The sequence below is a fragment of the Orbicella faveolata genome, unplaced genomic scaffold (assembly GCF_042242905.1).
Source record: "Orbicella faveolata isolate gen_17 unplaced genomic scaffold, um_ofav_v1 contig_34, whole genome shotgun sequence".
In the NCBI taxonomy this organism is placed as follows: domain Eukaryota; kingdom Metazoa; phylum Cnidaria; class Anthozoa; order Scleractinia; family Merulinidae; genus Orbicella; species Orbicella faveolata.
Window position 1 is genome coordinate 20,655,148 of NW_028301563.1, and position 14,690 is coordinate 20,669,837.

Below are 14,690 nucleotides of genomic sequence, written 5' to 3' on the forward strand. Positions count from 1 at the left end.
TGGCACAACGTCTGTGTCACATTGCGATCAAAGTTTTCCGCGGCATTATTACGACGGCAATGTGCAAGTGCACAATTATTCGGCTTTTTTCCATGACTCGAACTTGAACGCTTTTCAAACTTTCTGACCAGGGTTATATCTCCTTCATTTGATAGACTTTCCTTGAATTCTACGTGATTGTAATTTCATTCAGCAAATTCGCTTGCTTCGCTTTCAAATTTTTCATTCAACTAATTTTACAAACGCCGCCAATGTCATGTGATTTCCCACTTGTTGTTTTTGTCACATCGACTTCGGGTCGTTTTGTAAAATTAAAATCCAATAAAATGAAGCTATATTTCCAAAAATACAAAAGCACTGAATTTAATTAAACAATTATTCCATTCGCGCTTGCTGGATATGAGATTGGTTATAGCCAACTCGGCCCTACGGGCCTCGTTGGTTATTTACCATCTCATAGCCAACGCGCGCTCATGGAATAATTGTTAAATATATAGATTTAGCCGAACCTAAAAGCGGAGCTCCTCAGTTACTTTTTGGAATGCTGTTACTAATAAAATAATCGAAGATGTATGTGAGGTAAATTGCGAACTATTTAATAGTTTCAGCCGGAAATAGGATCACATCAGCAGATCGAGGTGTAAGATGGTGTGATTCTGAAATATAGAGCCATGATTTCAAGGATTTCTGGGAAGCCACTAAAAATCTTGATCACATAACAGAACTGTCTTCTGTGCTTTTTGGTGGCATTTCCTGTTCTTTCCTACCTTATTCAGAAAGACAAGACATTGTTATATTAATCATTATATTCTTTCTTAGTTAACATGGGGACTCCCACACAAAAGAAGTTTAAACATTTTTTTTGCTGTGGGGACTGATTGAAATGCAGTGGTTACAATACTCAGTCCCTAAATCTCTATCAAATGAAATCTCACAAAAATACCAAAATAGTATACATATGTGAAAAGTTGGAAAGTTTTGTTTTCTAACTTGTCCCCAAAGATACATTTAGCCATCTTCACTTTTGTCTGGAGTCTCCTCCTGCTGAAAGGGTTTGCAATAAGCAAAATCACTCTTGCATGAATGGTAATTATGATATTTTTTTTGCTGATCATGAATACTTGCATAGGCTTCTCATAACAATTTTATTATTCAATTTCAATGTGATTCGTTCTTCTTCTTGACTGAGATTGTGGACTACAGGAGCTGTTATTGGGTTCCATTAATTAATTTTGCTATGATTAAATTATACCAAGAATTATAAGCAAGCGAAGAGTAAGTTATATTATGTACATGCATTTTGTCTGCACTACACAACCAAATGCACTCAACGGTTATGAGGCATAGGTACATTTGTCAGAGGAGCCCAGCATACCCAAGATATGTTTTGATTGACACATCAATTAAGATAATTTACAGCAAAATGGATAAACAATACATCAATATCCTACATGCACCAAACTGGACATAGGGGTTATGAGGCAATCATTTAAACAACAGATTGAAATAATTTATAAACAAGAGAACACTATTTGTACAACAGTAGGAAACAAATTAGCCTTACTGGACGTTGCGAATGGCAAGGCTGTCTGTCTCCATTTCGTGTTGGCAAAATATTAATTTATGCCATGTCCAATGCAGATTATCACAAAATTGATTTACAAACACGATAAATATCATTTTAAAGCCAAAAGAGCAATTATTTAAATAAACCATGAGTAAATTATCTCTAAGAAAAACTGATTAATTTAACAGGCATCTTAAATAATTAGTTAATATATGTGTTTCTAATAACGTAATACAGTGTATCTGTCACAATGTTGCAGCCATGGTATTACAACACACAGGATGGGTTGCAGAACTCAACTTCTAAGTCAGTTTATTCAATGACCTTGGTGCAGAAATTATAATCCCATCAAGTTGTCTGTAAATACAGAGAAACCAAACAAATCATTGCAATCTTAAGTAATAAATTATTGAACTCTTTTGCATGTATGTACGGTGTATGTTCCATTAACATTGGGGATCTCTCAGAAGCTGCATCCATCATAAATTAATTTGTTCCTGCATGCATTTGTTTATAGAACTTTTCACACTTTAATATCTCTGTCATACTTGTAGTGATCTCTGTGTTCTACAACAATTAGTACACAAGAAAAAATCACTCAGTAAGATATTGTTTACAATAAAAATCAATGCCTATAAGCAATCATAAGGACTTTAAATTTATATTTCTTCAGAAATATCTCACCAGGCCATGGCTGCTTTGAAAATCTTTGATGTCTTAATACAGGCTGCCCATGTGTAAACTGTTCATATATCGAATGACAGGAACAGACATGTAATCATACTGTAGCTGCTACTTGAACACCACTGTTATTCAGATAAAAACATATCGATTATAATTTATTATAATCTTTACACACTAACAGATGACATTCCTTTCTTTGATATACAGTGTACTTCATTGTTAGTTGTTTACTGAGTGTTAGTGAATCAAATGCTAGGGGCTGGTACCCCTGGGGGCAGCACTGCCATATATGGGCTATATAGGTCTGTGCTGCTGTGAGGGGTATGGTTTTCAAGCAGTTTACTCTAGGATAGGGTATATAAATCAGAGCATTTGGGTCTAGAATAGGGTATCATTTTTCACAAAATTGACTAGTTGGTTGAAGATTTTATCTAGACTAAGGAAACCAGGAATTGCCACTCAAAAATATAAAAAAATCAAATCAGCAAGTTTAAATTTACGCAAATCAGCCTCAACAGTGTCGATAGATGGGGGGATTTGGGGAGTTTACTCTAGTATAGGGTAGCAAAATTCAGCTGAACTAGCTCTGGTATAGGCTAAGGGTTCCAGGGTCCAAGTGGCACATCCCCACCCAGAAATTCCCAAAGTACCTGCCCCGGGCTGGTACCCCAACTTTCACAGTGGCAGGCTCTGCCCTGAGATGCAAAGAAAACTTAATAACTGAAATGAAATTGGCGACTTGCTTTTGAGATCAAATGCAATTTGCTTTAAACAAGAAACTGGAACATTGCAAGTTACAACAATGTGCCCAGTCCCAATCAAAGGGCCATCCAGGCTGTTTGGTTGTACATATAACTGGACAACTGCATATGAGTTCAGCTTCCAAAAGAAAATCAGAGTTTGTCAGGATAAATACTGATGTTCTTGCTTACTACATGTAAATCTGAATGTGTAGTACCAGAAGATATTCACACCCAACACCCATTCATGGCCAGTCTTCAAAAATTCCAAATTAAAGTATCAGAAAGATAGAGCTCTAATAGAGAAAAAAACCTCCATGTGGGGTATGAATCTTTTCTTGAAGAAAACAATGTCTGAGAAATCATTAATTATAAAATAATGTTTAAGAAATATCTTACCTGGTAATTCCAACTTTCAGAAAATTTTGTAATCTAAACTGTCTGGCCACTTCATGTATTTGACAAGTTGACACTGGGCATGTTTGTCAATTTGTGGGCTTCAGCATCACATTACAATAGTAGCATTGGTCAACTAAAAACAGCATAATTTGGTTAATTAATATACACTGTACATTATTACGTTGAAATATTGGTATAGATCGTTGCACACCAACAGATACAGAACCATCACAGATATGATATGATATTTTTAACCTCTCTGAAATTTCAGATTATTCAAGATTAACATGCACATACATCATTAAGGACAACCCTAAAAAACTGAATCCGGAAACTGGAATCCGGAACTGGAAACTAGAATCCTGAATCCAGATATTATGAATGATGATAGAAATAATTCACTTCAGCAATGTCTAATAAATAAATATGGGGAAAAACTATTTTGCTGTTATTTACTTTCTTGGCTTTACTTCAGCTACAAACTGTAATTGCTAAAAAATTTTTGACTAGTTCTGAACAACCCTTAGCTATACATCTGGCCCAATTGTTCAAAAGCTGGATAAAGCTATCCATTGGGTAATCACCTTCCAGTCAGGGTTAGTGATTTTTCAGGTGGATAGAGTTACTCATAGCCTGCGAGCAGGCTCTACTATCTGTCTCTAGTGCCTGAGCAGGCTAAATAAGTGTCTAGTGTTTTTCTGCATTGGCATGTCAGCGAGTGCCTTCATGCAGCTTTGCCACTCATGCCCCCGGCCCAAACACAAGAGCCTGCTCAAAGGCTTAGTCACCCATCTTTTGTTCAACCTGGCCCTGGTGAGAGTGCAGTTCTTGCCTAGATCAAATTGCTATGAGAGGACTGGTGAGTAGCACAATAACAACAAGCTATTGTGGTGAGTTTCTGGCAGTCTTTAAGCATCTTTTAACAACATGTGGTCCGATCTGTTAGCAAGTGAGAAGCAGACGGAAGTAAGTGTGCAACATTTCTATAAATTGTTTTAATATGATGGCCGCCAAGAATATGAAATGCTGATTTGTCACAGTATCAGTGTGGAAATTGTGTTGATCCAGAACTAGTTTGGTATCTGTTGGACAAATCAAATATTATATTAAGATGAGCCAGGTTAGCCTTTGAACTTTGAAAGTGGGGGGTGTGACCGTCAATGTACAGGGGGCTGCCACTGACAGACATCCTGTTCTCTATGACATTTTCTATCTTGTTCAGTATCTACTAGACATGAAGGGTAAATTTATACCTCTGGTAAATTGCAGATCGTTTATTAAACAAAATGGCAAGAAGATCTTTTAAATCTTATAACCGCGCTTTTAAAATTTAACTGTTTTGTTAATACTACAGTCACAACACAGTGCACATTCCAAAGCAGTCCTTGATGATTCATTGATTACTGTAAACACATCACTTGATCAACACAAACTGTGTCATACCTTCTTGTACCATCAGTCTTAGCCTTTGCGAAATCTATGATGATGTAATGGTCTTAATCTGGAAGTTCGCTCGGGACATGCCCATGAATGATACAAAAGGAAACGAGTGTCACGCTATTAATAATGCTTTTAATAAACAGCTTTCTTCCTGAAACGTCAAAATTTAATTTGCTTGCGCTTTGAAGTAGTCACGCAAGTCACACAATCAGGGGGGTTTACATTATCCACAGCTAATTTTGGAACGGTTGTGTTTTTTCTCCTAGCACTGACTTAAACATTGCAAGTTCTGGCAAGCTCTTGTTTACCTCGGCAAATACTTAATTTTTCTTCAAATCTCTTAACTCGCTGCGATGAAACAGCCAAAGAACTTGCTTCATTTGCCGAAACCCACAAGAAATACTCACAAAATTGCACATAAATTAATGACCATCGCTTCTGGCGAAATAAACTTGCAAAGTAAACAGGATCTTACAGTGTATTTGTCACGTAGCGAAAATCAAAGCTGCAACGTCAGCGCATTCCATGGCTGACGTAATACCCTTTTTTAGCGTTTTTAGCGTATTTATTTCCCTTTGAATCCAACGCTTCGATAAAACCAGAAGAAAATATATATTATACACAAATAAAGAAAACAATATCCATAACATTGTCCTTGTATTAACGTTTCAACAGCTTATGGCGAATAAACATCACAGGTTGCATGATTCAAAATTTGGCTGAGAGGAAGTTTGGGTCTGGTCACCGACCACAAAAAAAAAAAAAAAAACACTGGTAGAACATGAACCACGCTCTGCCCATGGCCATGCCGTTAATTGCCAGCAAGCTTATTTTAGACGCTCTCAGGTTGCTTGGAATTAAATTATGATGCACTTTACTAAGATTTCTCATAATTATTATAGCCCTCACGCGCGGTGGCCTCATGGTTAGTGTGCTCGTCTCCGGATCGAGCGGTCCGGGTTCGAGCCCTGGTCAGGGACATTGTGTTGTGTTCTTGGGCAAGACACTTTACTCTCACAGTGCCTCTCTCCACCCAGGTGTATAAATGGGTACCGGCAAGCTTAATGCTGGGGGTAACCCTGCGATGGACTAGCATCCCATCCAGGGGGGAGTAGAAATACTCCTAGTCACTTCATGCTACAGAAACCGGGATAAGCTCTGGCCTGATGGGCCACTTGGCTCGCATGCAGACTTACCTAGAAATAACGGTTGCACAAATTTCAACAGATGGGGAATTTTTGTGTCAGTTTGAGGTCCTTTTTACTTGGCCGCTTATTTTTTACAGGCAAAAACCTAAGCAAAACAATTTTCGAGTATTTGAAGAACTTGTTTTCTTTGATTTGTGGATTCTGGTTTCCGGTTACTGGATTCCAGTTTTTCGTTCTGGATTCCGGCTTCCAGTTTCTGGGTTTTAGGGTTGCCCCACCTTTAACAGAGTGTTTGCTTTACATTCAGTTTACACATGGCTGTTATCCAGCATAGGCAGACTTATAAGTTTGCCTTCAAAAATAAACTGCAACAACTATTGCATCTTTCATCACCTATTCTTGTGATGAAATGACACAAAATCCAAGTACAAGAAGTCAAAAGCATAAAACAAACTTACCTGGTAATGCTTACAGTTCCTCTTACTGTCTGCATATGCCTTCCATAAACTGATACTGCCTGGACAATGTACTCATTATTTTTGAGATCACACCTTAAAACATCACTGTTATATAATTTGTCCTGAAAAAGCAATGCATGAAATGTTATGCCTTTGGCACTCACCAAATACCTTTACATGCAGATGTACAAAGTACACCACATCAACATTCACAATTCTCTTTACTTTCACTGTAACTTTTTTTGTGTCATTTTCCCTAACTTGAAGACAGGACTTCCACATTAGGTGATAATTTGCCTCTGAAATCTCTATGAATTCACAGGGAGTGATAACAATTAAATCGTGACTAATTTTAGCAAAGGAGGCGTTCAAATGTCAGATTTTAATGTTAAGTTTATAACTTTACATTACTCTTCGTGTATATATATAACCTCTCAATAATTGCACCTGTGGACAGAAGGTGTGCTGGGGGAAGAGATGTTCTAAACTTTCTGAACTTTTCCCCCTTACCTGTAATAGGATGACTATTATGAACTACGATTCGCAACCAACACCAACATCAGGTTATGTATACACATGTATATTTTGTTGTCTCCTGTAATCATAAAAAAATAAAAATTTAAACCCTCCATAAAGTTCATACCCAATAACACTGCCACATGTAGCGCTGTTACTGGGAATTAATTTAAGTGAAACTGTTGAAACAGCTCTGTCAAAATTGTTTCTAGCAGTTAAGGCAGGATAACAGAATATACATGTAGTACACAGCAAAGGCCAGAGATACACACATGTTGGTTATTAGTTAGGATTTTGTGAGCTTCTGTGCTAGGTATGGTGTAAAATAATGGACAATCAAAAATGAAGGTTCCTAAGACATTTTGACAGCAATGAGAGGAATGAATATATAAATTTACAAACGAAAGAGAAGTTCTTGCCCTGTCCAGTTCCCTGTCATAAAAATATCATTTACATACATTTATTACATATGGTTTGTGTTTAAAGCTGATACAATGCACACTCTGATTGGCTAATTCTAGTGCATTATTTACATTTACATGGTATACGTCGGTAAAATCATAAAACATCACATGCAGCTAAAATAAAAACTAAAAACTAAAAAGAAATGCCTACATGTAATTCATAATAATTTAAAAATACTTAACACTAAAACAGATCTAATTCTTTACTTTATTCAAAATTATGCCCATGGGTCAATTACGAGCATGCTAAAAGGTCCTAACACAGAGTAAAAGGAAATTGAGAAAACTATTGCTTTTTTCCTGAAAATTGTAGCGACTGAAAACAATGATTGAACACTCTGAGAGTGCATTCTATCACCCTGACAAGATAAAATTTAAGGAGAATAGAGAATTCACAAAGTTATATTACAAAGGAATTGGTACTGGACAGGACAAAGGAAACAGCCAGGAAGAAACTGAAACTCTCTTCGATGAGCAAAAAAGTATGCATGCACAACAAAGAAAACAGTGAGTGACATTCGGTTAATGAGTTACAATGTAGTTAATAACAAAATTAGTGTGAAGAAAAGAGCAGAGAGAGAGTGTGTGTGTGTGGAGAGAGGAGAGCGCTCTCACCAACTAAATTGTGTATGTATGTATGTATGTAAAACTTATTTCTATTACCGAGAAATGGTCAGGGCAAGAACTTCTACGCCCTAAATTTTTTCTAAGTATGTAAATGTCACTTACACTGTTCAATTTACTGAGTAAAGCTCTTCGCATTTTTTTTTTCCATTAGTACTATCTCACTTTTGTGGAACATTTCCATATTAAGTGTAAATACTGCATATTTGGGGAATAACCCATGTACCCCCAGCCAAAAGCAGTGGCACTAATAAAATGAAATAGTAAATCAAAATGAAAGTAGAGCTTTATTTGCACACAGGATTTACATACACAATCGTCTACTCGACATTTGGACTATATAAGCATTTCACCAAACCGAACTAATTGGACAGACAACAAAATAAAACGAGGAAATCTACATTATAAACACAATAATTATGCATATCACTTCATCTGAATATCAAAAGCAAATCCCTTCTCAGTGAAAGGTAACCGAATGAAAGAGAGGATAAAGAAAATTCGTTTAACCTTGCAGTGTTAAAAGTTTAATAATTATTCACGCTTAAATTTGAATATCACAGTGTGCATTTTTGCCGACGGCTTAATTTAGCTTTGCAGTCATTTTATCGGCGGTAGCTTTGCCAGTCTTCAACCAAATTAACCTGGAAATTCACCCAAGCATTTCGCCAAACCGAATAAATTGAACTAACAAAACGAGGAAATCTCCATACTTTGTAATCACAATATGCAACTGTTCACATAGGAACGTTGAAAGTAAATTTAGCAAATCCTGTTCGCTTCGGCTTAAAATGGTTTGTACACCTTTCTTAGTTTTCAACAACAGAAGAAGAAATTATAGCAGTCTACGAGGCGGCTGTGCCAACTAACACAGAGAAAACTTCAAAACTCGCCCGGCCGTGTTTACAAATACGGTTTTGGTTAAGCTTATTTTTAGACGTGAGGTTATAAGCTTAGGTTGACGACGAAAATCGACAGAAAGCTTAATTTGTTTACAACTTACAACAACCTCCACAAAGCGATTCACTTGCTATTGTTTAGAGATGAGAGAAATTAAAACGATACAATTTATAAATTGTCTCACAGCATGGTTTCAAATAAGGAAGACTTTCAAAGGATTCCAATTGAAAATAAGCTTATATCGCCGAGGCAACTTGTTAATTTTCATAGCAAACGCAACAACAAAAGTCACCTACCGCAAGTTGGCAATATCAGTTCGGCCAGTGTAAATCTTCCAGGCAGAAACTTGCAGCAAAAGTTGTGAAGACTGAACTGAACTAATCTTTTCGATAGATCAACGAATCAACCACTTTTTCCCGCTGTGTTTACTGTTTTGTGACACTCGGACATGTTTGATTTCTCTTGTTCATCACCTGACCAAATCATGTGACTTTTCTTGCACGGCTGCACAGCGTCAAACGCGCGAATTTTAAAAACTTGGCACTGCAGTCCTCTGAGTACTTTCACATCCTATCTATGGCCCTCGTTAGCTTTGGTTAACGGCATTGTTCGGTATTATTTCACTTCCTTTCTCTAGCCCTTGGCTCGCTATAATTCACGGCATTGTTCAGTACTGTATCGCCTCCTTCCCCAGCGCTGGCCCGCTCTTTTTCGCGATCTTCTTCGCTACTTCTTCTTGCTTTCTTTTTAATTCCATCAGTGCAACCCTATCTTAAAAACATTAGATCAACCTCCGCTATCGTTTGTCGACATAACAAATAGAAATGCGTTTTCTTTTCTTTAAAAATTCCGCCAAGAAAAATGGCATTCTTCTGCTAGAGACCGAGGGTGCATGTCTCTGTCGACCTATTAGCTGGAGTATGGCCGCCATGTTGGGCAACTCCGCCGTCGTCGTCGTCGTCGTCGTCGTCGTGCGTACGCGCCCACGAGCAATACCGCTAGCCATGAAAACCATGAGAAAATTCATTCATGGGTTTCCTTTTCTTTCCCATAATATGAGTATGGGGCTCCGCTTGGCGGCCCTTCGGGCTGCCGGAGCTCCGTTATTATACGTATCACCAAATGTTTTATTCGTAGTACAATCAAAGTTTATCTAATGTTAGCGCTAATCCATTTTGAATAATTAACACGTAAGTGACACAGCGCTGTCAATAAGGGACATAACTAACGCATATTCTAAAACACATCACTTGAACCTAACTTACAAATAATCTGACAACATTCATAACTTTTCGAAAATTAAGCAAGTATCTCTCAAACTTTGTAATAACCATGCAAGCGTACACGACCTTAATTAACTCAAACTAACTTAACATAAATGAGTCAATTGTTTGCCATGAAACCGAAACCTGTTATCTCTTCTACATAAAATTTAGAGTGACTTATTAATGGTATATGACGAACATCGAGTGCTGATGTCGCCATATACCTATACAAAACGTTTGTGATGGTTTATTACGGTCTTAGGGTTTATCTAGAGTAAAAAAACAGACATTACGGCAGACATAATGTAATTTATGTCAAGGCATGGTGCTCACATGATAACGCGCTAGGTCAGGCTGTCCCAGGTACTGCAAATCTAGCCAATAGGGACTTTAAGATACGCTACGGCGAGGTGCTACTACGGCTACTTTGGCCGTGAGGGACTAGGCTGACAACGGTGTATTACCCGTCAAACTCAAATGATTAAGATTTTGCGGTACGGCAACGGCATGTGCAGTCTCTACGTGTCTTTACAAAAATGACTACTTTCAAGGAAACCAGAGTTTATTCTACTTTCATACGAAATAGGCTTGATTAATGACAATGATTTCCTTCTCCTGTATCCGTCTTACATCTGCCAGAACTCGGATTTGCCTTTTAGAACTTGATAGAACCGCCAGTAATTCCAACCACAAAACAAAATATAAACTCAAAAAAAAAAGGCTCGATTTCAACACGGAAAGGTTGTTCGTACAACGATTACGTGATAAGCCCGAAAATACAAAACTTTCGATTATAATAAAATACATTTTAAACAGTAATAAACAATTATAGCTCAGATTAGAACATACGAAGCTTTCTTATCTAGGGCTGTTCGGCCCGACACTAATATGACTGAATTGATCATCTCGCGGTAGGTGTTAAAATCGTTCAAATTTTCTGTACAAATGACAAAGAAACAATGATCTTAGAACTGATTTTTATGATTGAGAACTTTATCTTTAAACTAGGCTGTTCAAACAGTGAAAAAAGCGTTAAAACGAGAAGTAAACAGCAAGTAGAAAGCAAGGCTACGGCCGGAAAGCCGTATTGGTACGCGCGTCATGACGTCCCGGAACTGATCTTTATTATCTGCCGCTGTACTACAGGCTAGCCGTACCATATCTTAAAGTCCCTAATGAGGTTATAGGGCGGTGTCAGGGTTAACTAAGTATATTGAGGTGTTTTCCTAGTAATTCTTTCTTCTCTCCCTCGTCATCAACTCGGTCAGATCTCGAGCAAAATCTTTCCATCCTCCTCCCCTTTCACCTGCCTGCGGATTATTATCATTGTTAAGGGTATTTCATATTTCTTCTTTTAGTCGTGTACTGCGTGGCGGATTTTTGTCGCCCCATTTTTTATTCAATAGGTTAATCGGTTTACATGCATATATCGATGTGTTCTGTTAGCTTTGATTTCATTAAACCTTCCACAACCGTGGCCAGATTTATCCAACACAGTTGTTTGTTTATATTTTAAATATGTTCCTTATCAGAGAGTACGTAACCGGAAATGCAAGCAGAGCTCGCGCAGTGTTGGGCCTTGTTTTGAACGCATGCCTTGATATAAATGATGTTTTACTCTTACTCTTAGTTTATTGTAAGTAGTGCAAGGTAAATGTACTTTAATACTCAAATTTTAAGGGTGTCCAAAGGAAATATATCTAAAGTATTTTAATTGTCAAAGTATTTAAAGTAGTGTAATAAATAGATATATAGTTATAGTTATCATAGTTAAAGAATAATTATAGTTATAATAGTTTATTGTAAGTAGTGCGAAGTAAATGTACTTTAATACTCAAATTTTAAGGGTGTCCAAAGGAAATACATCTAAAGTATTTTAATTGTAAAAGTGTTGAAAGCAGTGTAATGAAAGATAAATATACTTGTAATGTATTGGCAGGGTGTCTTAAGTAGCAGAAGGGGTAAATATTAAGTAATCTGCAGCTATTGTAAAAGTATTGAAAGAAGTGTTTTGTAGAATAAGTTAACTGTGTGTTTGTATATTGTTAGTATACCTTAAGCCATTAAAAAAACTGAATGAATTGAGTCGCAGTACTTCAGTTTGTAATTTTTTTTTTCCTTTTAAAGTATATGTAAGGTTACATAGATCTAGAAAGCAAGAAATACGCTGGCACTTTATGACTATAAGAAAAATGATTAGACGAAGAGAGAAAGAATTATTTGGTGGAGGGTATAGTTGAGTTGTGTAAAGACAGTTGTCTGAACAACAGCAATATTACAACTACAAAATAAGCAAATTTGATTTTCTTGAAATGCTACGATCGCCTGCTTCGAACTTCTGTTACCGGGCGTTGCCAGAATCTTGACTTGTGTAAAAAAACAAATTGAATACAGTGCAACATACCAGAAGAAATAAAACCTTAAAAGAAATGTACCTTAGAAATTAAAAATTGCTCGGTTGTGTAGTTGTTGCTTTCAGTGATTGCTCTCCAGAAATACACGAACACAGTAGTTAACGTTACGGTTCTTTTCTCATCAGTCAAATATTTATACTGCTTATATCTTGGATGTGTTGGTCCAAATAAACAAAAAAACCTTCCATGGCGAAAAGTTTACTTATTGAAACTTATTATCGCGGGAAGTTCATTTTGGGCATATTTCGCGGGACTTAAATTTCACAATTTGGCTAAGAAATACGTTAATAGAAAGTAAATTTCGCGAAAATTTTATATTAGAAAATACTGGTCTTCATTTACAAACAGTTACTCTCAGACTTGGCACAGTTTTGTATTTTCCATAGCAATAGTTTCCAATGACACTGACCAAAGCCGTATTACAAAACGAAACTGAAAACAGTTTGACATGTTCATTTGCAACAAAGCAGAGCTGTACAGAGTACTGGACACAGTTTATTTGTGTTTATAGCTGAAGGAAATTGTCAATTTCCTCAGATGGATCCTAGGGAGGAAGAGCTGACTCACCATTTATAACCCCAGTGATTCCTGCTTTCTTCCACCCTTTGGCAGCGTAGAGCTTTCCCTCACTGCTAGTCAAGTGGTTGCAAAGGCTTACCATCCATGCTGATTAAAGAATTATCTGCAGGTATTAAATTTCGCGTAGTTAATTTTCGAGAGAAGCTCTTTTTGGGGGGCTATTTAATCTCATGATTTTTGGAAAATTTCGAAAGTTGTGAAAAATGAGTCTCGCGAAAGTAGGTAACAATAAGGTAACACTGGGACAACGATATGGGATACAAAGCAAATATAGTTAAACAGCAACAAAATGACAACAAAAGAACAAGTAATAAATGTAGGGGTTGAAATTGAAGTTACTGTTTTTTTGTTTTTTGTTTTTTTTTTCATTCTTAGATTTATTTTATATATTTATATTTAATAGTGTCACACGGCCGCATAATGACACAGCTGCTCTCTGCCAGATCGTTCAACAAATATTTCAAGACTTTGTGATTGAATTTGTATATTATTAAGCGCGTGTTCATAACGACCAACAACCTGTGTTCATGGCTGTGTGTGTCTCAGGCAAATCGCTGTGTTTATTCAAACGAACATCTCGCATATTGAAGGAACAAGGTTTGAACGTTTATCTATGGATTCAAACCGTCCATCCTCAGTATTACTGACTAAAGGCCTCCACAGACTAGAGACGACTATTTGTTATCGACCACTAATTGTGTCCAACGCGAGTGTTCCACACATCAGAGTGTTAGTTGTCGATGTCTAAGACCTTTGAAGCTAACATTCACTACGTATGCTCAAAAAAAACACAATACGATGCCCAAACCACTGTCCATTGACAACCGGGTTCTATAGTTGTCGACAACTAAACCAATGAATCCCACCGACGGGAAGAAGGGCCAAAAGCTTCGTTGTCGACAACCAAACTATTTTTCCTTTTCGAAGATGGAAACTGTGGTTAGTTGTCGATAAGTAAAAATGCAGCGTTTAATTGCTGATAACTCACCTCACACACTTTGAGAGCATGCATGAGTTTTAGTTGTCGATAACAGTCAGTCGTCGATAACAAATACTACTTGTCGACAACTCAATGTCGAGACGGTGGGGACCCTAAAACAACTTGGTTAAGGTGAAAATCAATGTGGTTCATTGCGTTTTTCATGATTGCTACAGTTCCGGCAATTCTGAAGGTTTGTGTAACATATCACATTTAATATTTCTAATGAAAAGTCACCCTGGAAAGTGAATCCCATATCCATGATATCCCTATTCCCCAATGAGGGTGTCACTCATCTCTTTCGTTGCAATTACGATTCTGAGTGCTTAAAATTAAGCGATCACCTCCCAGCTTTTCACCAAAAAATAACATCGTACTGGGGGCATTAATGCCAATATTTGTATTTAATAATGTTACGCTCCTGCAAAATTGCACAGCTGCTGTTCAGCTGCTAGTAGCTGCATCAAGATATGAAGGTTTCAGTGATTGTTCACCAGATGCAAATAACGCAGT

General features: G+C 37.1%; 1 long non-coding RNA gene across 2 annotated transcripts; it reads right to left on the reverse strand.

Moving 5' to 3' along the window:
* Positions 1 to 575: 575 nt before the first annotated feature.
* On the reverse strand, positions 576 to 10,021 carry LOC149105236 (uncharacterized). 2 transcript variants are annotated; one of them, XR_016210133.1, is made up of 6 exons: positions 9,237 to 10,020; positions 6,947 to 7,031; positions 6,437 to 6,558; positions 3,391 to 3,523; positions 2,252 to 2,373; positions 576 to 1,924 (listed from the first exon to the last, which is right to left on the reverse strand). It is a non-coding gene; the product is annotated as an uncharacterized LOC149105236 (long non-coding RNA). The 2 variants fall into 2 exon arrangements; XR_016210134.1 differs by lacking the exon at positions 2,252 to 2,373 and having other exon boundaries at positions 9,237 to 10,021.
* Between the last annotated feature and the right edge of the window lie 4,669 nt (positions 10,022 to 14,690).